Source organism: Zootoca vivipara, chromosome 4 (genome assembly GCF_963506605.1).
Source record: "Zootoca vivipara chromosome 4, rZooViv1.1, whole genome shotgun sequence".
In the NCBI taxonomy this organism is placed as follows: domain Eukaryota; kingdom Metazoa; phylum Chordata; class Lepidosauria; order Squamata; family Lacertidae; genus Zootoca; species Zootoca vivipara.
Genome location: NC_083279.1, coordinates 56,449,140 through 56,475,171, shown reverse-complemented (window position 1 = coordinate 56,475,171; position 26,032 = coordinate 56,449,140). Strand labels below are relative to the sequence as shown.

At 38.3% G+C, this 26,032-nt stretch overlaps 1 protein-coding gene across 8 annotated transcripts in view; it reads left to right on the top strand.

Annotated features, from left to right (window-relative positions):
• The window catches only part of LOC118084639 (uncharacterized), a 218,166-nt gene that overhangs the window by 115,854 nt on the left and 76,280 nt on the right, over positions 1-26,032 (top strand). The gene's annotated exons all lie outside the window — the stretch shown is intronic.

Genomic DNA, 26,032 nt, shown 5'->3' with positions numbered 1-26,032 from the left:
ATCTTCAGTCACTCTCCTTTTGTTCTGCAATTGATCACTGGCACCCCCTTTAACCCTTATTAAGGGGTAAGAGGGAATTCATGTTTTCGTTCATCAGCCCATCCCTCTGAAAAGCGTTCAATATATTCAAACAGTTTGCAAGGAGCAAAGCCAGAAGAAACAAGAGGCCCAGTTAGTTCATGGCAAGGTTAGGAAGAAGCATGTCCGTTACGTAAAGCAAAGAATGGCTCTTGTTCCCGCACAGTATTTGCAGCAGACAACCAAGTTAATTGCGTGATTGCCCTTTTCTTTGCTTTATACGTGACCTTGCATTATCTTTGTGGATCCATAGTTTCTGACAGAAAGCCATGGGAATTTCTTCCATGCAGTTTTATCAGCTGTTCAGAATTCATGTAGAAATGTGAAAAGTGTTTTCTGTTTGCCGAATGATGTCCACAGCAGTAACGTCTGAGAAAGGTGAAGTTTTTGCTATTCTAGTTTCTTTGTTGCTCTCTAAATGCTTTCTTTTGTCTTTGCTGTTTTCTTCGTCTAGTTGTTGTTTTTAAAGGTGAACTCCTCACCGGCTATCAGGTGGTATGATGATGGGGTTGGGTATGCTAAGGAGTAGGAAAGGTTAGATAGCATAATTTCCATGAATGCGAGAGAGGGATGCCTAAAAAGAGAGAGATAGAGAGAAAGATAAAGAAATTTTGTTTTTCCTGAGCTGGAGGATTCTCTGCATGACTTCTCCACTGATGGGATCATGTGCTTTTCAGGCTGAGATTTTATTAACAATTCAAATGGAAATTGAGGGCACAGGAGGAGCAGATTCTCACATAAACTTGATCTGTCCATGAATGCTGCTCTCTGTTTGCACTGACCCTGCCTGGCTTAAGACACTGCCTGTGAGGCCTGAGAGCCAGACACAAAGAAAGAAATGAAAAGCAAGCACATTCCAGTAGTCTGCACAAAGGCAATGGAGCAGTTTCGAGGCACTCTCCCCAGAGAGAGATCTTATCTCCTTGTGGCTAAAAGCCTTTAGAATGTTTATTTGTGCTTCAGGCATTCAAAGTTTATAATTTGATATGGAAATTTCAAAGTTGCTGCTGTGGTAGGCTTTGGCAGAGCTCTTCAAATATTTTCTCAGTCAAGTAGGTTTTATTAATAGGCCTTCATGCCATTATCAAAACACAAGCCGTGCAAATAGTCGATATGTATTGCTATAATATTTTTTTTGATTTAAATCAAAATGTGATCGAATCTGCATAATGAGACAAATGTCTGGCTGAAGGCAAGGATGCTGAACCTGGTACAAAGGTGGACGTGTGTGGCAGGCTTGTGGAAGCGCTCTGCCGATTGTGTGCTTTGCTCCTGTGGGTTTGAGGATGAGGAGGAGGCTGGCACTTGTGCGAGGGTTTGCTGCTGAAAAGCTGTGCCAATTAAAATGTTGAGTAAGCTTGGATGACCTTGTGCTACTAAGCCAGAAACAGGCAATGCTAGGGCAGAAAGAGTGCATGAGGCAATGCCGTTTTGGAGACATCTGAGCTGACATTGCTTTCCACCCCTGACAGTTAGTGATACTGCATTTAATCAGTGTGAAGAAAACCGTCTAGGATCAGAACAAGAATTGGAGGAAGAAGTATTCACCCCCCTCCCAAATGACCAAATAAATAAGTAAAAAAGGAGAATGGGTGTACGTTTTATATCCCTAATCTGGATTCATGGCTTTGATGTTCAGCAAATTTTGAGCAAATTGTGCATAGATCGTTTCCCACAATAATTTCATCATCCAAAATTTCCCCATAGGTTATGTAATGAATAGTATAGCTTTGATCCTTCTGGAGTAGGTACAACTTTCCCCATCTTCATTTCTTTTTCATGTGACATTTTGCTTCTTAAAAGAATCTTGACTCAAAATGTGATATGCATTTGTTTTATGCAAATCCAATCAGCAGAATTTTCCAGTTGTCTTAGAGGAAATATGGCTTTTACATTTCATAAACTGGTAGAATCTGGAAAGTAAGAGATGGCAAGGGGTGTTAATTAATCAGTTCCCACAATTAATTTGAAAGTAGTTGCTTCTAAAAAAAGAAGATAGAATCCATTTTCCCAAAATTAATTGCACTATTTGTGTCATTAGCAATAATTGGTAAAATGACTGCTTCATTGCTTTATTGTCTTAAAATAGTAACAAAATAAATACTGATCCTAATAAATGGAAACCTTTTTAGTATGTCCCTTCTTTTAAAATAGTATACACAGTGTATAGTCTATTGAAAACAAGTAATCAAAATGATGGCATTATTCATTTGGGAATTTTTAACTAAATAACAATACTTAACAGACAGAGGAGAATAGATTCGCAATGATATTTTCTTTGTGCCCTAGTGAAAGTTCGTTTTGTTTTTACTTCTTGGTGCAGATTGCTGACAAATACCATGCAATCTTATTCTGAATCAGGTGACCAGCCTATGGTACAGATTATCTACTTTTACACATCATATCCCCAAATTTCTTTGGCACTACCAGTTGTTTACACTGAGGAGGCTTCAATTCAATTGCAAAAAATCATCATCTAACATTTGCTTGGCCTTTACCAGCTGCCTCTTGCCCTTCTATATTTTCCCCGTTCAGACTTACTAATTTTGCTTATAAGTTTGTAGGGTGGATTTTCCACTCCAACTTCATTATAGATGACAATCCCCATTTTCTTTTAGAATTTATACTTCTTATACAGGCTTTTATTTGTTTTATAGGAACACAGGAAACAGCCTTATGCCACATCAGGTCAAAATAGCTCAGTTTTGTTGACACTGCGTGGCAGCAGCTCTCCAGGGTTTCAGAGCGAAGTCTTTCCCTAGCCCCACCAGGAGATGTCAGGGATTGAACATGGGGTGTTTTGCATGTAAAGTCTATGCTCTGCAGGAGCTATACCGGTAGCTCCTCTGCTGTTCTTGCTTCTTTTCCTCCTGACAATGGGTGGGGGAATTTGACTAATTCTGGCATGGCACCTCAGAACTGCACAGGTGACATTATGCAATGTCTGCACATTTTTAAAGTTCCTGAGGACTATAACAGGACAACAGATGCATATACTGTAAACATACACCCATCACCAACACTGCATCAATGACACATAACTCATGTGACTCAAGTGCACATTGATATGAATAATATTGACCACTATAGCTGAACAAAAGTACTATGTTCAAAGGTAGCCTATGACTCCCACTATTGTCATGATGCCCTTATGGATGGATCTCCCAAATGGAGCTGGCTGGTCCTTGTTCGGGGGGGGGGGGGGAATCTGCCATATTAGATACATGTTTGATTTGATCCAACCTAATATTGTTTTCCAACTCCTTAAAAAGTTTAACTTGGATATATCTGTTTTGTTAAAGTCTGTATTTTATTATTGCTAGGCTTAAAGCAAAAGTTTCTGTATTATTCATAATATTTTCCAATATGAAAACATCTATTGTCAAAAACTGATTTATTTAAGTGACAGTACTCTGCGACGCAGATGAGAAGACAATCAGTTAAGTCATCTTACTTTCTTATTGTTGTCAACATATTATTCTGGTACTGGGGGAAAAACTTAACAGAGGAAAGTATTAATTGTGCATGCAACTGTGACAGTTCTTCTAGCTGTTTATAAACTGGAAAAGTTGATAGCTAATTCATTTTTCTGTACTTTGTTAAGAAGAAAGGATCTGATTGAGCCATAGCTGCCAAGTTTTCCCTTTTCTCGCGAGGAAGCCTATTCAGCATAAGGGAAAATCCCTTTAAAAAAGGGATAACTTGGCACCTATGTAGGAGCTGGTAAAAGTAGGAGCTGGTAAAAGGTCATTTACAACTTCAGCTTCATATTGCCCCTGGGAAATAACCAGCTTCTACTAATCAACACCTAATCTCCATATTTGTGGAACTCTGCCTATCAGAGTGCATCCTTGCCTTTATAAATGCAAAGTGATGGAAGAGAGAAATGTCATAGTAACCCAACTGTCATTCCTGGCAATGGTATTCCAAATGAGTGTTGAACAAAGGTGCTAGGAGCAGATCACTTTTTGATCTGTTTCCCCTACAGGTGCTATTTGAAACTGTCAGGACAAGACTCAGTTGGAAAACAGTGTGAAGTGGAAAGGGTTAAACCTCTTTCACCCTAACCTTCCCTGTGCTGTGCCCCAGTCTTGACCACCAGTGCCCACTTTGATTGCTTTTGCTGGAAAAGGGCAGTGGTGAGGTATAAGCACACTTGGACACTTGATCACTTGTGCTAAGCACCATCTCCATGTTACTTCAGTAGCAAAATATTTGTAAGTCAGAAAAAATCTTACTTGCTGTTCACATACTAAACATTTTTTCTTGAGTATGTTTGAGCTGGTTGACTAGCCAAAAATTTATGTACACTTACCTGAAAATCTGAAATATATAATTGGGGTAATAGTTAAAGGGAACATAATATTTTTATATTTATATAAATATATAGTTTAGGAGTGAGTAATTTCTGTGTACACAGTGAGATTAATAAAAAAATATGGCCGCAGTGGAAAAATGCAAAATAATGTTGAAAAGGATAGCAGAAGGGGGGACCAGCGTATCATATTGACCAGATGAAAAAAAAATCTACGAATGCAATTGACCTAAATGTCCACTTTTAGTTGTTTTCTCTTCTTTTTTGTTGTGGATTCACTTGGTAACGCTAGAGCTTTTCAAGAAAAGGCTGGATTATAACTGTGTCAGCCTTTGCATTTTGCACATTGATGAGGTTATCAATAATGCATTGGAGAGCTTAGGAACCTTGTATACAAGGAAATCACAGCTGGTCTGGGTTTATTGTGAAACTTGCAGAATTGAGCAGAGAGGTCATATCAGAGACTTGTCACACAATCAGACACAGCTGGAAAGGAATTGGGAAAGGGAGGTGGGAATGGGTGGAGTTACTCTGGAAGCAACAGAATTTGTAGGTTCTCTCTTTTGTCAGCAACATAACCCTTCAGAATGGGCATGGCTAATGTTTTTTGCATTGACTTCTTGGCCTCTTCTAATGTAAAAGTGTTATTGTTTTCCTGACAATTTTATTCATATACTAACAGCTTGCGCGCTTGGCAACAGTGTTCAAATGCCATGCTTAGTGTTTCTGGTCACGATGATGCCTGGGAGTAATAGAGAAGGGAGAATAAATGAGTGTGGAAATGCAAAGTTGTCTCATGTTTCATTTTATCGATCTAATTCTGGTGTCATTCAATTAAGAGAAAAAGTGATGGATAGGCTGCATAGATTCCCACTTTGCTCACCAACCACTCCAGATAAAGCAGTTTTGAACTGATGAGAGTTGGGAGGGGATGAAGGAGGAAGACAAATCAAAGATACTATGTGATCTGAATGAGAGATTAAAGATGTTTAAAAACAATTCTCAATAGCAATATCTGCTGAGTTGGCATTTGTCTTTGTCTTACCCGTACCTATCAACAGCAAACACAGCATGTTCAATGCACGTTTAATTAAATGGGCTACCTGTCCAGCCATATAGACAAGTGCCTTTGGCTAGAAGATGTAAGATTTTTTAAAAAATAAGAAAGGGGAAAGCTAGAGGGAGAGAGGGAGGGGAGAGAGGGGGGGCAATAATGCATCTGAAGATATCATTTGTCTAATGATAGCCATTCAGATATTGTCAGCAGTTTTAAAGGTGTTATAAATAGAAAGCTAACTAATTGAAACATCTATGATTTCAGTGAAGCTGTTCTTTTTTGTTAAGTTGGCTAATATAGTTTGCAGAGATACTCATCAATAGCTATCTATAGACTTAAAAAAACCCTGTTTTTCTATTAATAGATTACTTCAACGTTCATCATATTTCATTTCTTCAGAATAATGAAGCTATACAAGTCTACTGACAGCTTGACTACCTAGAGATAGTAACTCTTTTCAGACACAAGTAGAACATACATGTGAATAAGGATGAGTGTGAATACATCACAGGTCCCGTTTCTGCCACCTGCCCCACCCGCCAACTTCTTCAAGCTCAATTCAAACATTTGTAAAGGGATACCTATTAGAGGTTGAAGAATAATTTTGTTACTTTCATGGGTTCATTTTATCCCCATTTCATACTGAAAGGGAGACCCTCAGATATTCCTATCACCTACATGGTGGTGCTGGGGGCTGTCGTCGCGCTACTCCTTGGTGTGTGGAGTACCGCGTGGTGCAATTCTCTCCCTGATGCTTTTCAACATCTTTATGCTCCCCCTCGTCCAGCTTGTCTGGAATTTTTGTTTGGGTTGCCATCAGTATGCTGATGCCACCCAACTCTATCTGTTGATGGACGGCCATCCCGGCTCAGCCCCAGACATACTGATCAGATGTTTGGAAGCTGTGGCTGGATGGCTTTGTGGGAGCCGGTTGAAGTTAAATCCTTCAAAGACAGAGGTCTTTTGGCTAGGTTGGGACGATATGGGGTTGGAGGACCAACTCCCATCCCTTGCAGGGCACAATTAGTGCCAGCACCTTCCGTCAAGAGTTTGGGTGTAATTTTCGTGTAATCCCTTTCTATGGAGGCGCAGGTTACAGCTACAACAAAGGCGGCATTTTTTCATCTCCACTGAGCTAAGTAGTTGGTCCCTTACCTCTCTTACCCTGACCTTGCCACTGTGATCCATGCGACGGTCACCTCCAGGCTTGATTATTGTAACTCATTCTATGTGGGGCTGCCCTTGAAACTGACCCAGAAACTCCAGCGGGTGCAGAATGTCGCGGTGAGACTCCTTATGGTGTCCTCACCACAGGATCACATTCACCCAGTGCTATACCAGCTGTACTGGCTCCCGGTGGAGTACAGGATCAGGTTTAAGGTGTTGGTTTTAACCTTTAAAGCCCTATAGGACCCTGGTACCTACGGGACTGCCTCTCCTGGTATGCCCCACGGAGGACCTTACGGTCTGCAAATAACAACATCCTAAAGAGATCAGACTGGCCTTTTCGGCCCTGGCCTGGTGGAATGCTCTCTCACAAGAGACGAGGGCCCTGCGGGATTTGACATCTTTCCACAGGGCCTGCAAGACGGAGCTGTTCTGTCAGGCCTTTGGTCAGGATGAAGTTTGACTTACTTTCCTTTGTATAGAACAAGCCTGAAGGAGGCCCCCCACCCACTCACAGGTCCTTGTATGATCAGTGGAAACAGTTGGTCCTGGCAAGTATTAACCACTCTCAGTTCCAACCTGATAATTGCCACCTGCCCAGATTTTAACTTGTCTGAATTAATTTTAAGATGTATTTTAATTAATTGATGTCTGTTTTTATGCATATTGTGTTGTTTTTATGACGTTAGCCACTCTGAGCCCAGCGTCAGCCGGGGAGGGCGGAATAAAAATAAATTATTATTATTATTATTATTATTATTATTATTATTATTATTACATTTTCACAGCTAAATGTACATAGGTGCATAGGTACTCCACACAACTGGCCCTTATGGTGTGGAACATCTATGTGTATTCAACTGCTTATGTTTGGATGTTTCTTTACAGTTGTTTTTGTGTAACACTGGTGTGCAAATGGCCCTGCTTTCCTTTCTGCAGATGGAAAACATGGGAAGAGAACTAGGGTTTTTCTGTTGGTAGGTATTCATCAGTATCTTGTTTGAGATAGCTATATCATAGTCATATCCCTTTTAACCCACAATGGTCATGCTGCTCAATCAAGAGACCTGATATCTCTCTTTCAGTGGGCTTGTATGGAACAGCAAACTTGCATCTGGAACCATGAATGGGAATGGTGGATATGGAGAGTCGCAAGGGCAAAGTTGTTAGCTGGGGTTAAGGAGAGTTTATTTTACTTTTAGCGTCTATCCTGCAATTCTCACAACTCACCTTTGAAATGAATTAATGCGAGCCAGGATTTCTAAGCCAGAGTTAGTTGCAGGACAAGTAGCCCAACCTGACTCCTGATTGGAGCTTAAGTTTGCTAAATCTGCTTACCAGTAAATTTCATAATCAGTTTTATTTTCAATACGTATACTTAGGATTCATATTCTTATTATTGTTTTTGACAAATTATTCCCAATTGCACTTTATCAGCATATCTCTTCCTGCTAGAGCCTTCCATACTTAGATTTCTTCTTGTCACTATTAATAAACTCCTAAGCTCTTACTTCTTTTTATAGGCTGAATGCTCTCCAGCTTCAGCTTCTCCCTCTCCTGCAATTTTAATGGAAGGCCTGCTTCAACCTGCATCTTAATCAAAGTTAACAGTCTTTGACTTCCATGTGTTCATGCTGTCACTTGCCAGAGAAATTCTTGTTTACACCAAATTTTCCCATTGGTAGGTAAAACAGATTAAGCTGCTTTTTCTACCATGTTTTCCTTTTCAGTTTATTTCATCCACTGGGAAAGATATGTGTAAATAGGTCATTAAAAATGACAATATAGAAAGCAAGAATTCTGTATAGTACAAAGAGTCTTAGTATGGTAAGGGGATATGTAAAAACTGTCTTGGCCTGAGTGTTTTTCAGCAAGGGTGGGGACCCTGTGACCTTCCAGATGTTGTTGGACTCCAACACCTATCATACTTAACCATTAACCATGCTTGCTGGGGATGATGGGTGTTGAAGTCCAACAACTTATGAAGAGCCACAGATTTCCCATCCATGGTTTTTGGTGATGCGTTTCTCGTGAAATAGGAAGCCAGTGAGAGTATTTGCTATGAAGGTGAAAAATAAGTAATGATCTGCCTTATGAGTCAAGTAGGGACCCAGAATGGATGGTACTGGATAATTCAAGTAGACGTAACATTGGTACTATTCCCTACAGTCCAATACAGCGCGAAAAAGTTGGGTGTGGGGCAGGTGGTAGAGAACATGAAGAGACTGAAGGAAGGCAAACCTAATAAGTAGCCACACCCTTGTGTACTTCTTGAACTAGATAATATGACTTTCTTAAGGAGGTAGACGGGGAAACTGAATCAGAAATACAGTGGTACCTCTACTTACAATTTTAATGCGTTCCGAATGCACATTTGTAAGTTGGAAAAAATTGTAAGTCGAATCCCATAGGAATGCATTGGGAGAAAAAATTCGTAAGTCGAAGCAACCCTATCTAAAAATTAGTAAGTAGAAAAAAATCCTATCTAAACCACATCCAAGATGGTGGACGGAGCTCCATACGTAAGTAGAGTTATTTGTAAGTAGAGTTACACTGTACAGAAATATGTAAAGGCTGTAGTTTAGTAGTAGAGCACCTGCTTTTCATGGAAAATGACCTACATTCAATCCCTAGCATCTTCAGATAGTACAAGGAATTCTCCTGTCTGAAACCCTGAGAGCTGTTTCTACGTGGTATAATACTGAGCAAGACAGACCGATGGTCTGACTCTGTGTAAGGCAGCTTCCTATCTTCCTCTGAGAAAGCATGCTTTCGTATTCAGACCATAGGAATTGGTATGACAGTCCTACGGGCTTTCCTCAGGTATACACACTCCGGAGGTTAGTCTGCATACCATAGTTCTGTGTAGCTCTTAAGAACAGAGTTTTCATTTCAACAGAACTATTTTGCAACTGTTTCAGATGCAAGGTTTTTATTTTTAATTTGGGCTGCCGAAACATCTGAGGCTTGAGGGAGACATTTGCTTCCCCCAGTGCCTCTTGCATCTGCCTTCAGATCCAGAAGCTGTGGGAGACAGTGCCAGCCCAGTAGGAAAGCTAAGGGCTATGAGGGACCAACCTCTGGTGGCTTGGGCAGCTATTTCCAGGCCAAGAAGGACAGGGTGGGGAATTGCATACAACTTTTTCCGCCATAGTAACAGAAATATTGTTACAATATATTGTAAGCTGTCTTGAGAACTCTGGTAAGCAAGTGGGATATAAATACACAAAATAAATATTCCCAGAGGTGCAATTGGCAGTGGAATTTCCAGGTTGACACTTATGGAGTATTGCAGTGACACAGCGATGAACAGCCACATTTATTTACTTACTGTCAGGGTTTTCAACTGTTCTGCTCTCTCCTAGTCCAGAAGCTATAAAATCTGGCAGGGGCAATCACCTGATATCCAGACACTGCAAAAATCAGTGCACACAGCTGTTCTTCTGATTTAATTGCATGCATTTTTCTAATGCGAAGAAGTTCTGTGAGGAACCCAGTCAGGATTGGGACCATCACAATCAGGATGAAAATCCCCCCAGCTACTATAAACTCCAAAAGGAAAACTGTTTAGCCTATTTGGGGGTTGTGCATCAGGAAAGAAACAAAGTATATTGGAATGAAACAAAGTATGTTGCATCAATTGTGTCACTACCATTACTAACTGCCTAATTAGTTTTTAAGGCAAGTTTGTGGATACTTTTCTAGACTACTAGGTTCAGATGTGTATCAAATATTTCTCATTGAATAAATTGAAAATGTTTGAAAGCAACATGACAGACAGCATACCTGTAAATACCAGAGCAATGAGAGAATGAATAATTTTTGGTAGAAGAATGCAAGAGAGATGGACCAAGGTGAAACAGCAGAAGACCAGAGAGGAGCAGACAACATTATTTAGTTTTTGATTAGGATGATCAAGGCACACTTCTTTAGGTACACAATTTTGCTTTTTGGAGTGCTTGGAAAGTATCACAACTCTGTAATGAAAGCAGCTCATTACATGTTTTTGAGGGAACAAATGTGTGTATATTATACAAAAATGTTTGTGGGGAAAAGTCCCTAAACTGTGTCAGTAGAGTCAGTGGTGCCTATCTCCCATTTCATACTATGCATATTGAAATTAATTAATTAAATGCAACTAAACTTTGACTGCTTGTGAATGCATATTAAGAAACCATAACCTTTAAAAGATGTTATAAGAAGTCTGGAGTTTCTGTAACAACCTATCATCCCATCAATGGAATGTACTTAAAAATCCTGTATTGCTGGAATGCATGGCAAGCTATTCTAGCTATTTATATATATCAAAAGTGTTAAGAGATTTGTTTTCCTTTACCATTCTCTAATAACCGCTGCAATTAAATTTTCATAATCTTTATTCAAATAAGGCCAAGACAACAATAGTAAACCTCATAAAAGGGATTTATGAATGAAGGAAAGATCTCTCCAAACCTTTAAGGTTCTTACATTGTTGTTGTTTAGTCGTTTAGTCGTGTCCGACTCTTCGTGACCCCATGGACCATAGCACGCCAGGCACTCCTGTCTTGCACTGCCTCCCGCAGTTTGGTCAAACTCATGTTCGTAGCTTCGAGAACACTGTCCAACCATCTTGTCCTCTGTCGTCCCCTTCTCCTAGTGCCCTCAATCTTTCCCAACATCAGGGTCTTTTCCAGGGAGGGGGTGCCATCTCACCTTCAGGATTATGTGTATGAGTCTTTTCCAAGGATTCTTCTCTTCTCATGAGGTGGCCAAAGTATTGGAGCCTCAGCTTCACGATCTGTCCTTCCAGGGAGCACTCAGGGCTGATTTCCTTAAGAATGGATAGGTTTGATCTTCTTGCAGTCCATGGGACTCTCAAGAGTCTCCTCCAGCACCATAATTCAAAAGCATCAATTCTTCGGCGATCAGCCTTCTTTATGGTCCAGCTCTCACTTCCATACATCACTACTGGGAAAACCATAGCTTTAACTATACGGACCTTTGTCGGCAAAGTGATGTCTCTGCTTTTTAAGATGCTGTCTAGGTTTGTCATTGCTTTTCTCCCAAGAAGCAGGCGTCTTTTAATTTCGTGACTGCTGTCACCATCTGCAGTGATCAAGGAGCCCAAGAAAGTAAAATCTCTCACTGCCTCCATTTCTTCCCCTTCTATTTGCCAGGAGGTGATGGGACCAGTGGCCATGATCTTGGTTTTTTTGATGTTGAGCTTCAGACCATATTTTGCGCTCTCCTCTTTCACCCTCATTAAAAGGTTCTTTAATTCCTCCTCGCTTTCTGCCATCAAGGTTGTGTCATCTGCATATCTGAGGTTGTTGATATTTCTTCCGGCAATCTTAATTCCGGCTTGGGATTCATCTAGTCCAGCCTTTCGCATGATGAATTCTGCATATAAGTTAAATAAGCAGGGAGACAATATACAACCTTGTCGTACTCCTTTCCCAATTTTGAACCAATCAGTTGTTCCATATCCAGTTCTAACTGTAGCTTCTTGTCCCACATAGAGATTTCTCAGGAGACAGATGAGGTGATCAGGCACTCCCATTTCTTTAAGAACTTGCCATAGTTTGCTGTGGTCGACACAGTCAAAGGCTTTTGCATAGTCAATGAAGCAGAAGTAGACGTTTTTCTGGAACTCTCTAGCTTTCTCCATAATCCAGCGCATGTTTGCTATTTGGTCTCTGGTTCCTCTGCCCTTTCGAAATCCAGCTTGCACTTCTGGGAGTTCTCGGTCCACATACTGCCTAAGCCTGCCTTGTAGAATTTTAAGCATAACCTTGCTAGCGTGTGAAATGAGCGCAATTGTGCGGTAGTTGGAGCATTCTTTGGCACTGCCCTTCTTTGGAATTGGGATGTAGACTGATCTTCTCCAATCCTCTGGCCATTGCTGAGTTTTCCAAACTTGCTGGCATATTGGGTGTAAGGTTCTTACATTACATTCAGCTAAATGTCTGAAGAGAATGTGTGTCAAAGTTTTTGAGCAAACTCTTGTCTTCTTGGTCTAAACATTTTCACATTTTCACATTTTATGAATATTTTTACACCATGGGAATTTGTGAGCTTTTTGCTGTTAGACAGGGGAAATTATGTTATTTTGTGTCCCTCTATTTACATTGGCTGCTAGGAAATTAAGAGCTAAATGTCTTTTATCTTTGTTATGGCTCATAACTAAACAAATAAAATTGCTGCTGCTGCTGCTGCTACTACTACCCTCCTTCAGTTCACAGTTTAGAACATAACTCTAGCCATACAATGTAAGAATATGTAATTATTCCCCCCACAACCTGAAATATATAGGATCCAATTTACTATTTTGTAGGGACCCAGGTGGCGCAGTGGTTAAACCACTGAGCCCAGGGCTTGCCGATCAGAAGGTCGGCGGTTCGAATCCCTGTGACGGGGTGAGCTCCCGTTGCTTGGTCCCAGCTCCTGCCAACCTAGCAGTTCGAAAGCACGTCAAAATGCAAGTAGATAAATAGGAACCGCTACAGCGGGAAGGTAAACGGCGTTTCCATGTGCTGCTCTGGTTTGCCAGAAGCGGCTTTGTCATGCCGGCCACATGACCTGGAAGCTATACGCCGGCTCCCTCGGCCAATAATGCGAGATGAGCGCGCAACCCCAGAGTCGGTCACGACTGGACCTAATGGTCAGGGGTCCCTTTACCTTTACCTTTAGTAGGCTGGCTACTCAGGTGGGAGAAGCATTTATGACATTTCTTGTGCAATTTTCTCTCCTTGCTTGCTGAAATGTTTTCCTCATAAAACACAATATTAAACATCTACTTAGTATTCTGTGAAAATGAAAGGATATGATACTGTACAAGGAACTGGAATAGACCACATGATGAATCATTTTGGAGTTCAATGTTATAGCAAATGTTTTGCATGCAGAAGGTCACAATTTCAGTCTCTAGCATCTGCAGGTAAAGATAGGAAGGATTCCTTTCTGATATCCAAGATACCTGGGGTCAGTCAGGACAGATAGTAAGGGTTTGACACAGTATAAGACAACCTGCTATCTTCCTCTCATTTTGATGTTGTAGGGGAAATTCTGCATATTTGAACCCATCAGGAAACAGTATTGGTAGTGAGCAGATGAGCTTAAGATTTGATGATGAAATAAATATTTTAAAAATAAAACTCAAGAGAGCTTAGCTCTTCGAATTTCTGTAGGCAATTATGAATTCATGCCAACAGGTAAAGGTTTCTGACTGTATTCAAAGACAGTGTCTCTTTCCTGATGGGTTTTATTTAGCGGCCACATCCAGAAGTCCAAATTCAAGTTTCAGCTTTAATAAAAATGACAGTACCTCTGTAGCATCTTAGATGTGAAGTTATTCACTGTGGTGAGAGCTTTCATAGGTAGCATTAGATTCACAAAGTAGACTAAGTCAGTGGTATATACTAGTGATACTGCTGGAAGCCAAGTGTTGGTCTAGCCACTCAACAGGACACTACTAATTGGCTGCGTCTTAACTAATGTGTGGTAATCAGTTGATAGGAACAATTACCCAATAGGAACAATTACCCAAAAATGAATATCCTCCCCAGTCTGAGGGCAGAGGGATTAACTATCTTTGCCTCCAATCAAATTTAGAGACTTTTCAACCTGTTTTAAAGATGGCATAATATCCAATCACATACTGCTGATTTCACCTGTGTTTCAGCCCCAATTGTGACTTTTCATTATGGGACTGAAAATTGCTTATTTTTGAATATTTTTTATTTCTTGAATATTTGATTCTAGTGTGCATCCATATGAATGCATTAAGTACTTGTAACGACAAAAGGGCAGAAGTAACAACTGCTTTTGTACCCTCAACTCAGGAAAGAAATCTTAGTATTACTGTATAGATGGCTTCCTAAATGCATTGATGTGAACAGAATTTCTATTGATTATTAGGAACTGTCTAAACTATAACATAGAAAACTTCATAATTACAGTATGTAACTCAGAGTTACAGTATGTAACTCTGACCAAACTGCGGGAGGCAGTGGAAGACAGGAGTGCCTGGCGTGCTCTGGTCCATGGGGCCACGAAGAGTCGGACACGACTAAACGACTAAACAACAGCTCAGTGTTGCAACCAGACCTTGAGGCAGACTAACTACATGATTCTCAACATTCTGCCTTAATAAGGAAACAAGACAACTACAAAATCTTGCAAAAATTATACTACAGGTCTGGAATGTCTTCCACGTAGGAGATGGGGAAAGTATAAGGATTCATTTTAGAAAGACTGAGGATGTTACAGTGATGTACAAAACTGAACTGGGATTCATATTTTATATAATACTAGAATGTTAGAACATTTTAATGAAGCCAATATGCAACAGACACAGACACACAAAGTATTTTCTACACACACAGCTCAAACCAAACCTGATTGCCTTCCTCTCTCTCTTAACTCACCATGGCCTGCTATGGAGTGCTGGGTGCTTGGTTGGCAACATATGCCAACAATCTTTAGGTGATAATTGCTGCTCCTCATTTAGAATCCAAAGGCTTGTGATGCAGTTGTCACCAGTTTTATTTCTTTTCGGCATTCAACCCCTCCCCCCCAGCCTTTTCGTACCTGTTTGTGTTAAGTAGTTGTGTGACATGGCAGTCAAATATTTGTGTGTTTTTATCAGAGTGAGCAAGGAGTTAAGAGATAAGGGGTGAAGGACAGTGCTTGTGGGGAGACCTCACTAATTATCTCCTAATATGTTTATGATTTTGCCTATCAACAATTTTAATAAACAATTTTATTTCAAGTTTAAATCAATATTATTTTGATCCGTTATCACGGGACCCCTAAAACGTGTGGGGCCCATGGCCTGCTCTGCCTTTTTGGTCATCTGACACTATAGTGAAGGAGGAGAGGAATGATGACTGAAGTAATAAAAAGTGGGGGCAGGAAGATGGTTGGGTACAAAGATATGTGCATGATGGGGAAGGAGAGAATATAGGTAATATTGAAGAGTCACAGAGAAAACTATGATGGTGCAAAGGGCCAAAGAAAAGATAAAAAGATGAACAGAGAAGCAACACATGAAGGGGACACAGAGGGCACAAGCAGCCGGTGGTAGTTCAGACAAAAATAGCAGGGCTACAAGATTCAGAGAGCTGCAAATGGTGTCCAGAGAGACCTGGGGTGGGGAAGGGGGGTAATTGATAAAGGAGAGTGAAAATGTGTGTGGCACCCCTAAAAAAACAGTGCTTGTGCCACGGTGAAAGAGAGAAGGATGTGGGGGTGGGGGTTAAGTGTGTGAGTTTCAGATGTGCAGGGACATTAGACAGTGTTATGGTGCAACAAGAGTTAATGGATAATGGTTCAAAAAGAACTAAAATCATGTCAAATGCTCAATAAAAATATTAATAACATGAGCAATTTGAGTTGTGTTCTGCTCAGGAATGACTGCTGGAATTCAAAACTGCACATCAGATGATGGTCAGGTCCAAATAGCCAGGTCCAAAAAAAAATTACAGTATCATTTGCTCTACTACAAGAAGCCAGGCTGCAATCCTCTTTGCTAAATCTGCTATTTGGGCTGCAATCCTATTAACACTTACTTGGGAGTAATGTCCGCTGGTCTTAGTGGGGCTTATTCTGAATAGTCATGCAAAGTATTACAGTATGCTGTTACTGTGTGCCTGAACCCACATTCTTCCTGGTGTTTTAGAATTAACAAAATGTGCTTCTTTGCAGTGCAGACTGTGACCAGCTGAACCACACCTATTAGCAATACATAATGGCCAGATTACTAAGACTTATTCAGTCCCCCTCCCCAGTTTTGGTGGAAATCATATTTCCATGTGAACGCACGCATGTCTACATCTAAAATAATGGAAAACCATGAAATAATATGGGATATACTGAGTGCTTTGGACAGACTCACTCTGTTATATACAGTATGATAGAGTTATTAATGTTAAAGTGAGCTTTAAAATTCCTTTTTCAATAGTTTCTCTTGTTGAATGCAGCTAGAATAAGCTAAAATCCAATTATATTAGTTTTTAAGCTAGCTGTGAACTAATTAGGAATAATTTTATAATGCACAACAAAGTAATTGTAGAAATAAGTTGTTGGTTTTTTTTTTAAAAAAAAGATCCGTATTGTCTTTGGGTGTTGTGTTGTATTATACTTTAAATGGAATGGACTGTGTGATGGTAATGAAAGTAACAGATTGATCTGTATAAGTTGGGAAGAGAGAAACTTTCACAATGTGATACAGAATTCTTTATGCAGGATACTATAGATATTCTGTTGTTTACATGAAAATTGATTATGACTGTGGTATAGAATTCCTAAAGTATTTGTAATTTTGATTAGAACATTTACCGTATATTGCTTTCTAAATTACAATGAATTGTATCCCACACAAATTGAAGCTTACATGTCTTTGAACTAAGGTGATTATGATGATCAGTTGTTAAAAAAACAGTATATACCGTGTTTCTCATATTATAAGACATGTCTTATATTTATTTTTTCCTCAAAAAAACACACTATGGCTTATTTTCAAGGGATGTCTTATTTTTTTCCTCCTCTTCCTGCCACGGCCGGCATTGCTGCTGCGCCTATCACTATGTCTTATTTTCGGGGTATGGCTTATATTCCTTGAATGCTTAAAAATCCTGCTATGGCTTATTTTATGGGTATGTCTTAAAATATGAGAAACAGGGTACTTGTCAAAAAACTTTATGAGGATTGTTTTTTGAGCATGTTATGAAGATTAATTGTTGCCAAGTAATGAGGAAAAAAGTTACAAATATTAGTCAAAAGTGAAAATAAATTGACCCATTGGAGTTAAGAAAAAACTGAATTTTATTTTCAATTCAACATCACCACCATGAAGGAAATGTATAAAGCTAGAAAGGTTTAATGTTTTTCTCCATCTCACAGCAGTTAGCTTAGGTAGAGGTGACAGAGCTTGCTTTCTTTGGATGGGCAACACAAGTTATTCTTATATTTTGGAAGGAGAGTTGAGAGGCCCATGCCATGAATTATCTGATTTGTAAATTCCATCACCTTGTTCTGGATTGCGAGAAGATAAAAAGGCACATGCCACCGGTTCTTCAGACAGCCTCAGACTTTTTTTCTTACTTTTTTGGGGGTCTTGAATTTAGTTTCTGTTTGGGTAAAACAGTTTGCCGTAATGAAGCAAAACAAAAGAAGCTCTCACACACTTTGGATTGCCAGTGTTTCTCTGTTGTAGCTTCTAAGAGCTGCCTATTCTTCCCAGCCCACTTGATATCCTGCAGGTTGTGGCAGAACAATTCACAGGAAAAGCTTACACATTGAGCCTGCACGCTTCTTGACTCCATTCTAAACCCTTTGTTCACACCAGGGTGGCATTTTTTCACACAGCATGTGGCAGATTTGACTCCTCTCCAGCTTGTCTTATAAAATCAAAGTCTTCTTTAAAAAAGATGGAGAGTGCTGCTCCTAGCCTCATCGAATCAAAATAGTTTTAATTAAAGATGTTTAAATTGCTCTGCTGAATTTGTAATAACCATACAGCAACAAAGGGTCAAGGGAAATAATACCAACCAACAGTCTTTAAACAAAAATGTTCACACTTCAAACAATGAACTAAACACTAGTTTCATATTTACTAACATAGTCAATTAATTGCAAAAAATATGCATTCTGAATTGGTGTTAGCATGCAGGGCTACTGTACAATAATGTAGTATTTAAAATAATATTGTTTTGTAGACTACAATATTTTTTTAAAAAAATGAGATATTGATCTACAATATTGTTAGCAACATAGCTAAGGTAGTGGCATCAAATTTTACTATGTAATATTAATTTGTATGGTTAGTATAACATTCTGTTTTGTGAAACACTTTATTCGGATGCAATGATGAAGTGATTTGCCACTAAAAGATACTTTTAATGTTTTGTTTCATTAAACATAACTTGATAAAAATGAATAGTGCAGTCACTGTTTTCTAAAAGATACTATGTTAAGATTTAAATTGGAACCTTCTATTTTAGAATCTTCATGGCAGCTAAATATTTAAAGTAAATATTCAAATAAGGGTTCAGTGAAGCATATAATGACTAAAATTCAAAATGAAAATGGCTGTACTCAGTTCTTTTTCTTTAACACATACCTCTGAAATAGACACAGATGGACATTTTGTATGAAACAATTGTTTTCAGTTTATTTGTCTTTTGAGTTGACGCCTCTTGCTCTGTACTCACCATGATAAAATAGCTTGCATTTCACTATTTCTTTTCATCCTTGCATATTTTATGTGAAAGGGCTGCAGAAATGTTGAATTATGCCATGGTTGTTATTAAAAGGGATATAGGCAGTTTGATTTTATAGATATTTGAAAGTAGTGCTTGAATATTATCGTATATATTGTTCATAGCTGTCAAGTTTTCCCTTTTCTCATGAGGAAGCCTATTCAACATAATATTGTTCCGAATAGTTTTTTTGTAGTGACAGATTATAGAATGACATTTTTTTCTTGGTAATAAAATTAGGGGATGTAACTCAATGGACAGCATCTTCCTTCAAATGTCTGGACTAATATTAATTCAAATGTTAATTTAATCTCCAATAATCTTATATGTGGACAAACAAGTTGCTAAAATGTGTAGCATGCTGTTCAGAACTGAAACTGGGTGTTATGTCATTAAGTATGAAATAAGTAAAGAGAGATATACTATAGAACATTTATTATTTAAAACATTTCTTATTTTGATTAAGAAACCATTTTTTATCCTTACAGTCATTTAGAAGTATTTCATAATGTATACCATAATGAAGAAAACCTATAACAATAATCTAATGTGTGTGCTTTTGCCCTAAACTGTTTTGGGGTACAGGATTACCACTTAAGATTCTCTGTATTCTGTTTTAGCTTAAATAATATCTTGCTACATTGTTTGTGGCAAAACTGCAGCTTGAAATAACAGTGACTAACTTATAAAATGCACCTATTTGTTAATCAAGACATATTTGCATCAAAGAAAAAGAAAATGTAGAAAAAGCAAGGGTTTATTATGCTTACTTGTTAAATAACTATGATCATAATGAGTAATTAATTTTCTTAAAATGTACTTTAAAAAAGAGGGAAGTGAAATGAGCAAAAGAGAATATTAACATGAATTAGTTAAACAATTTACAGTTTAAACCATTTCCCCCTGAAAATTTCAAATATCCAAGTAAAATAAATATGTAGTATGTATATAATGAATTTTGATTCTAATACATTTGCCTGTATCTTGTGAAACAATTATTCTAGTAAGTATTTTCTAATTTTAACTTCTCTAACATCTGATAAAGCAAAGTATAGCAGGAAGATTAACAAATGAAGTTTGTTATGAAGACAGATAAGTTTAGTAAGTGTATTAAAATAAGGTACCTACTTTCACAGAACAAATTTACTGAAGAAATAGCGTGATCTCATTTCATTAAGGTTCTGTCAAATGAAGAAGAAATATAAGACAAACATTCATCATTATCCACTTCAGAAAATCCCAGCTCATATTGCTTTGCATTGACTGTTTCTCTTCAGACTTTCTTCAAGTTAGCACTTTTCCCAGTACGGAGAAATCCAAAATCTTCAGCAAATTCCTATTTAGGCTTACAGTGCCTTTCCAGTTTGTGGCCTGTCCTTATATTATTGGAATCAAAGTATACTGTCTCTGCTAAAATTCTCCTTGGAGCAATCCTCTTCTATTTAAGTCTGGATGAAAAGAGTATTCATTGTGAATTATGTTTCATCTGTCACAATAACCTTCTTTATTCTTTAGTGCACCTCCCCTTTGCCTTTGGCAATTAGAGAAAATAGGTATGCCTTCCAAGTACAGAGAAACTGATATCTCAAAACATACACAGATACTGATGTCATATATAGACAGTTCTTGCTAAGCAGCAGTGTGAAGAATATATAAGCCCTTTTTGATTCCGAATTTTATTAGACCGGAGTAGAGGCAAGCATACTTTACAATGAACAGATCCTGATAGTTGTCAGGGGGTTAACTTTCCCGTCCTTTTTTTTTTACAGCAGTGGTCATAGAGATTTGGTCACAGTATTTGAGGATGAGCAAAACATGATTATCAACAGATTTCAGAATACGTCACTTTATGTGCTTTGGGGACTGAAGATTGTTGGTTTGTTTTCCTTTTTAAATTAAATATATTTGAATGCTTGGTTTGGTTTCAGAACATTTATACATAACTTTCACAGGGTTTCTCTCTCTCCCCCACCTCTTATTAAATATATTCTTTCAAATAAAAAATACGTTTGGTAGGCATTTTACTGAAGAGGGTACATTTCCATTATTTTCAGATCAAAGTTTCATTGACTCTGTGGTGAGAGAGATTAAGTTATAGTTCTCTTTTTTTTTTTACACACATTTGTGAGAAATGATTTTTTTTCTTCCATTTTAAAAAAGGCAACACTTTTTTCTTACTTTGTCTCTCTTAATATGAGATGTGCTTCATTTCTTTCTGCATTGAATTAGCTTTCTTACTTGTAGTAGTAATCAAAGCATCAGCACTCTGATTTTAACACACTTTTGACTGCTCATGGTCACTCAGTTTTTACAGCCTTAAATCATCGATATCCAAGTACTATGCTGAGGAGTGAACCTTTACTATGACTATGTGGAAGAAAATTACTTTAAAAGCTGAGGAGAAGAAGAAGAAGAAGAAGAAGAAGAAGAAGAAGAAGAAGAAGAAGAAGAAGAAGAAGAAGAAGAAGAAGAAGAAGAAGAAGAAGAAGAAAGGTGATGGTTGACGTAGCCTGCGAATAACGATTGTGGTTGTACAGAAGAAGCATAACATCAATATGTAACTGGATAAAATAAATGAGAAACAGATATCTAATGAAGAACACTACTTGGGAGTAAAGGAAACAGTTTGGCCCTTTGCACAGGTTTGGGCTCAAAACTGCTTGCTAAGCTATCTATTTCACACATGCAACGACAGAAGGTTCGATATTCATTCGATCGATGAGTGAAAAGGCACAATGGCAAAATCAGACGGACTTCTTTTCAAATACAGATCTCCAATGTCCCCCCACAGTCTGCAGTTGCACGGCTGGTGGTGTGGCACAGACGGAGCAAGGGTTACATCAAGGCTGTTCTCTGGACCGTGCAAACAGTCTAGACCGATGACCTGCAGCATCATGCCCTTTGAAGAAGAGACAAGTTCGGTCACAACGAAGAAAAATCAAGGCGTACCTCTTTTAACAATAGGGAGCCGCTCGTGGCTGCAAAGAGGTAAGGAGGGGTAAGGCAAAAAAGAAAAAGAAAGAAAGAAAGAAAGAAAGAGAAGGAAGAAGCATCTGCTTCCATGGTTACAGGCCAACTATGAGAACCTTGCTTTTAAGAGAGATGGTTCTCATGCTCCCTCACAGCCCATGTCATGCATTATAAGCAAAGGCAGGTTGAGCTGAAATCCGCATAGATATTTCAGAGTAAAATGATACGCGAGCACATGGCTCTTAGCAAAAAAAAAAAAAGTCACATGACTTAAGAAGCAGGCTTGTGCTGTTTCAAATAGAGGACTTTTTTTCTTACCCAAGAGTAGATGGAGAAGAGTGTTTGTACAAAACAAACATTCATATGATACGTAATATTTTCAGTGTTCTTATTCTGTTAACTGAGAAAAGGTCAAGGGTTAAGGGTTTTGTGTGTGAAAGGGCCACAAGCCCTTTTGTTAAGAAAGCTTTAGTGAATGCCTAATAAGATTTTGCTTTTCTTTCAATCTAAACAATTATTATAAGTTTGATGAGCATGAAAATACTTAATCTCTACCACTCTGAATGGATTTTCTTCTTAAGATTTTTTTAATCATTATTCAGAATGGGGGTAGTTTCGTAATGTTTACTTGACCAAAACATCTTTGGTTCATTTACTTATTTTGTCAACCTTGATCTTTCTAAAATGGTTTGCAGAATGGATACAGCATTGTTTTAATTGCTTTAAATCTACAGTTAATGGTTTTTCTTTTTATAAAGAAAATGTAAATATTGTTTACTCCAGAATAAGGTATATATTTTTGGACAGCCATGTCCAAGATAACAGTATGTTAATCTTAAAAATATTAACTATTTTTTACCCTTGTGGTATATTACATATTTAGAGTACTAGAACACCGTTAGCAAAATATTATTTTAATTAAGCATCTAATTATTTCTGTGGAGTCACAGAATTGGGAAAATGACTTGGTTACCAAAACCTGTAAGGTCATGTTTATAATATGGAAATATTTGTGTTGGATAATATATTGGGTAATATAGATTGGATATACTGGATAATATAGATTCTACTGAGTATCTGTAAAGTTTGTGCCAATATGTTTATGACAGTTTTTTATGGAATGCATAATTATAGAATTTAAATTAAAGTGATTAATATTTAGTAAAGCACTATCATTTCTCAAGGTACATTATAAAGTATTATAACTGGGAGCTCCATGGTGTGTGTTTGAAAGTAAGAATGCTTGGATGGCAATACAGTTAGTTGAATAATGATAATGCCATGCTTTTCAAGGAGAAGGGGAGTCTTTTAGTACTGTATATCATTTGGAACAGGAGGCAGTAAGAGGACCAGACAAAACAAATATATCCAAACACTTAGGAGAAATCTAAATGTAACATAAATGCTAACAATTGTCATGTTGTCTAAGGAACCATTAGTGTTCATCAGATAATTTATGATTATGCAGGTTCTGCAGATTCAACTTAACTTAATTAGTTTGAGTGAGGTTTTTATTTTTCATGAGACTTAATGATACTGATATATTGTATTATACTAATTATGGGATAATGCGTTATTCCTTATGTAACCAAGAAACAATAAACTTCGATTTTATACTGACTGTTATGAGATACTTCTAATTTTTTATCCCTGCAATACAGCACCAAATAACTATAGATTTGCAAACATAAAAATGTGCTTACTGTCAGTGATGCATGTACCATTCTTACTGTTCAGCTGAAGCCTTATATGGTTGTATTTATTAGTTCCAAATAAAAAATCTTTAGACAAAAGACTGCATGTGAAGTATTTTGCCTGTAGATATTTTTTAAAACTAACTTGTATGCAGCCAAATGCAAGGTTTATGTGATCTGTGTTGTGTGTGCTTTAAGAACAGGGCTTCATTTTCCTTTTTTATATATATATAAAAAAGACAGAACCTGGTGATGCCATAATGTTTAGCAGTGGTTTAGTATTGTAGTGCATATATATACTATGCCTTTTAGCAGGACTCAAACCATAAACATGATTTAAAAAATGGCATACATTCTTAAAACTTTTGAGTCATTGGAGGACATGAGGATATTTATGTGTATGGGACTACTTGTGCTGTGTATACCCTTTCAAGCCATCCACACTCTTCTGCCATATTATATCCTCTGGATATTGATATCTCTTATCCATGGAGTAGCTTCATTGTTTATATAAATGTGTTATAAGGGAAGTTAGATCAACAGTGTCGTAGAATGATCACTAGTGTGGGCGCAGTGATCTCCAAGTTTCATAGTAATGAATTGTAATTGGCCAGTTAATGTGCCCTAGGGTAGGTGAAGTTGTGTCATACCTTGTGATAAACTAGAATGAGGTGTATTGCAGTGTACAGATTTAAAATTTTGTCTCAAAATATGTAATCTTAACACATAGCCTAGCTACATATTACACTTTCATGGTTTGATATTGGTGGAATTTGCTGAACAAGGTGACAAAGGGTAAATTTCATTCAGAGGACCCATCTGTACTAAACAGTTAAAGCAGTGTCATACCACTTTAAGCAGTCATAGCTTACTCCAAGGAATCCTGGGAACTGTGGTTTGTTTGTGCTGAGTGATGTTAGGAGACCCGTATTCCCTTCACAGGTCTACAATTCCCCTAGAGGTTTTACAGTCAATAAATCTTCCCAGGGGACTCTGTGAATCGTAGCTCTGTGAGGAGAATAGAGGCCTCCTTACGACTCAGCATCCTTAACAAACTTCACTTCCTGGGATTTTGTGGGGGGTGGATTGACAGTTTAAAGTGGTATGATACTGCTTTAAATGTGTAGTGCATATGGGACCCTAACCTAAATGCCCCTGTTCAAGGTTCCAGCTACGTAGCTATGCCCACCTTTAGACTGCTAAAATGCAAGGGGCTCAGGCAGGGCATTTTACTGTCACAGCTTGGTTCCCCCAACCCAGGCATCCCTAAACTCGGCCCTCCAGGTGTTTTGGGACTACAATCCCCATCATCTCTGACCACTAGTCCTGTTAGCTAGGGATTATGGGAGTTGTAGTCCCAAAAGAACTGGAGGGCCGAGTTTGGGGGTGCCTGCCCCACCCCAAAAACTTTCTCAACATTTAATGGTTGCTTAACATGTTCAGTTCATATTTCACTGTTTTAAGGGGATTTGTTCCTAGAACTTTTTCTTCTTAAAGTATTTTTGTAGTTCTGGAAACCTTGGGATGACCTGTTGATACTGCCCTCTTGTTTCTTTGACACCCTAATTTGGATTCAATCCTTCTGGCACTCACCCCTTTAAGTTTGCTGTTAGAAGAGGGGTGTACCTGGGCTCTCAGTTTCTGGAAACAATTTGGAAGTGTTAGGGGATCCCTAGCAACTACGGTATTGGCATGCTTTCTCTAGTTTTCAGCTCCTCTCAAAAATGGAAACTATTATTATCTCCAGCCAGCAATGAGGAAATAGTAGGAGAGGTACCCTACCACGTCAAGAAGAGTCTGAAAGGACGTCTACTTTTAAGAGTTGAATATGAACTAACATTCCATGAACTGCAGAGTAGTTGTAGAGAGAAACAAGTGATGAAAACTAGTCTTCAGTGAAAGTCTATAGTAGCCAAAGAGAGAGCAGTTCCTGGCAAGTATGCCTAAGATTTCAGCCTTAATCTTTCAGTTTTTGCACTTCTTTCTGTAATGTAAAAATAGTAGCAGCACCTTTCTAGTTTGGCCACATTGTTTGGAAAAATGCTTAGGTCTTAAAAGTCCTATGAGTTCTTCCTGACAACAGAGCTGCCTGCCCTCAAGCCTGTAAAGCTGTTTTCATGGCTGAGTATCCCACAGCACCACATTTCTTTCTAGAGAACCCACTTCTGGGTTCTGGTGGTTCCCTCGCTGCGAGAAGCCAAGTTACAGGGAACCAGGCAGAGGGCCTTCTCGGTAGTGGCACCCACCCTGTGGAACACCCTCCCATCAGATGTCAAAAAGAAAAACAACTACTAGACTTTTAGAGGACATCTGAAGGCAGCCCTGTTTAGGGAAGCTTTTAATCTTTAAGAAATTAGTGTATTTTAATATTTCTGTTGGAAGCCGCCAACAGTATTTCTGTTGGCGGGGTATAAATAATATAAATATAAATATAAATATAAATAATAAATTATTATTATTATTATTATTATTATTATTATTATTATTATTATTATTATACTTGACCTAGTTT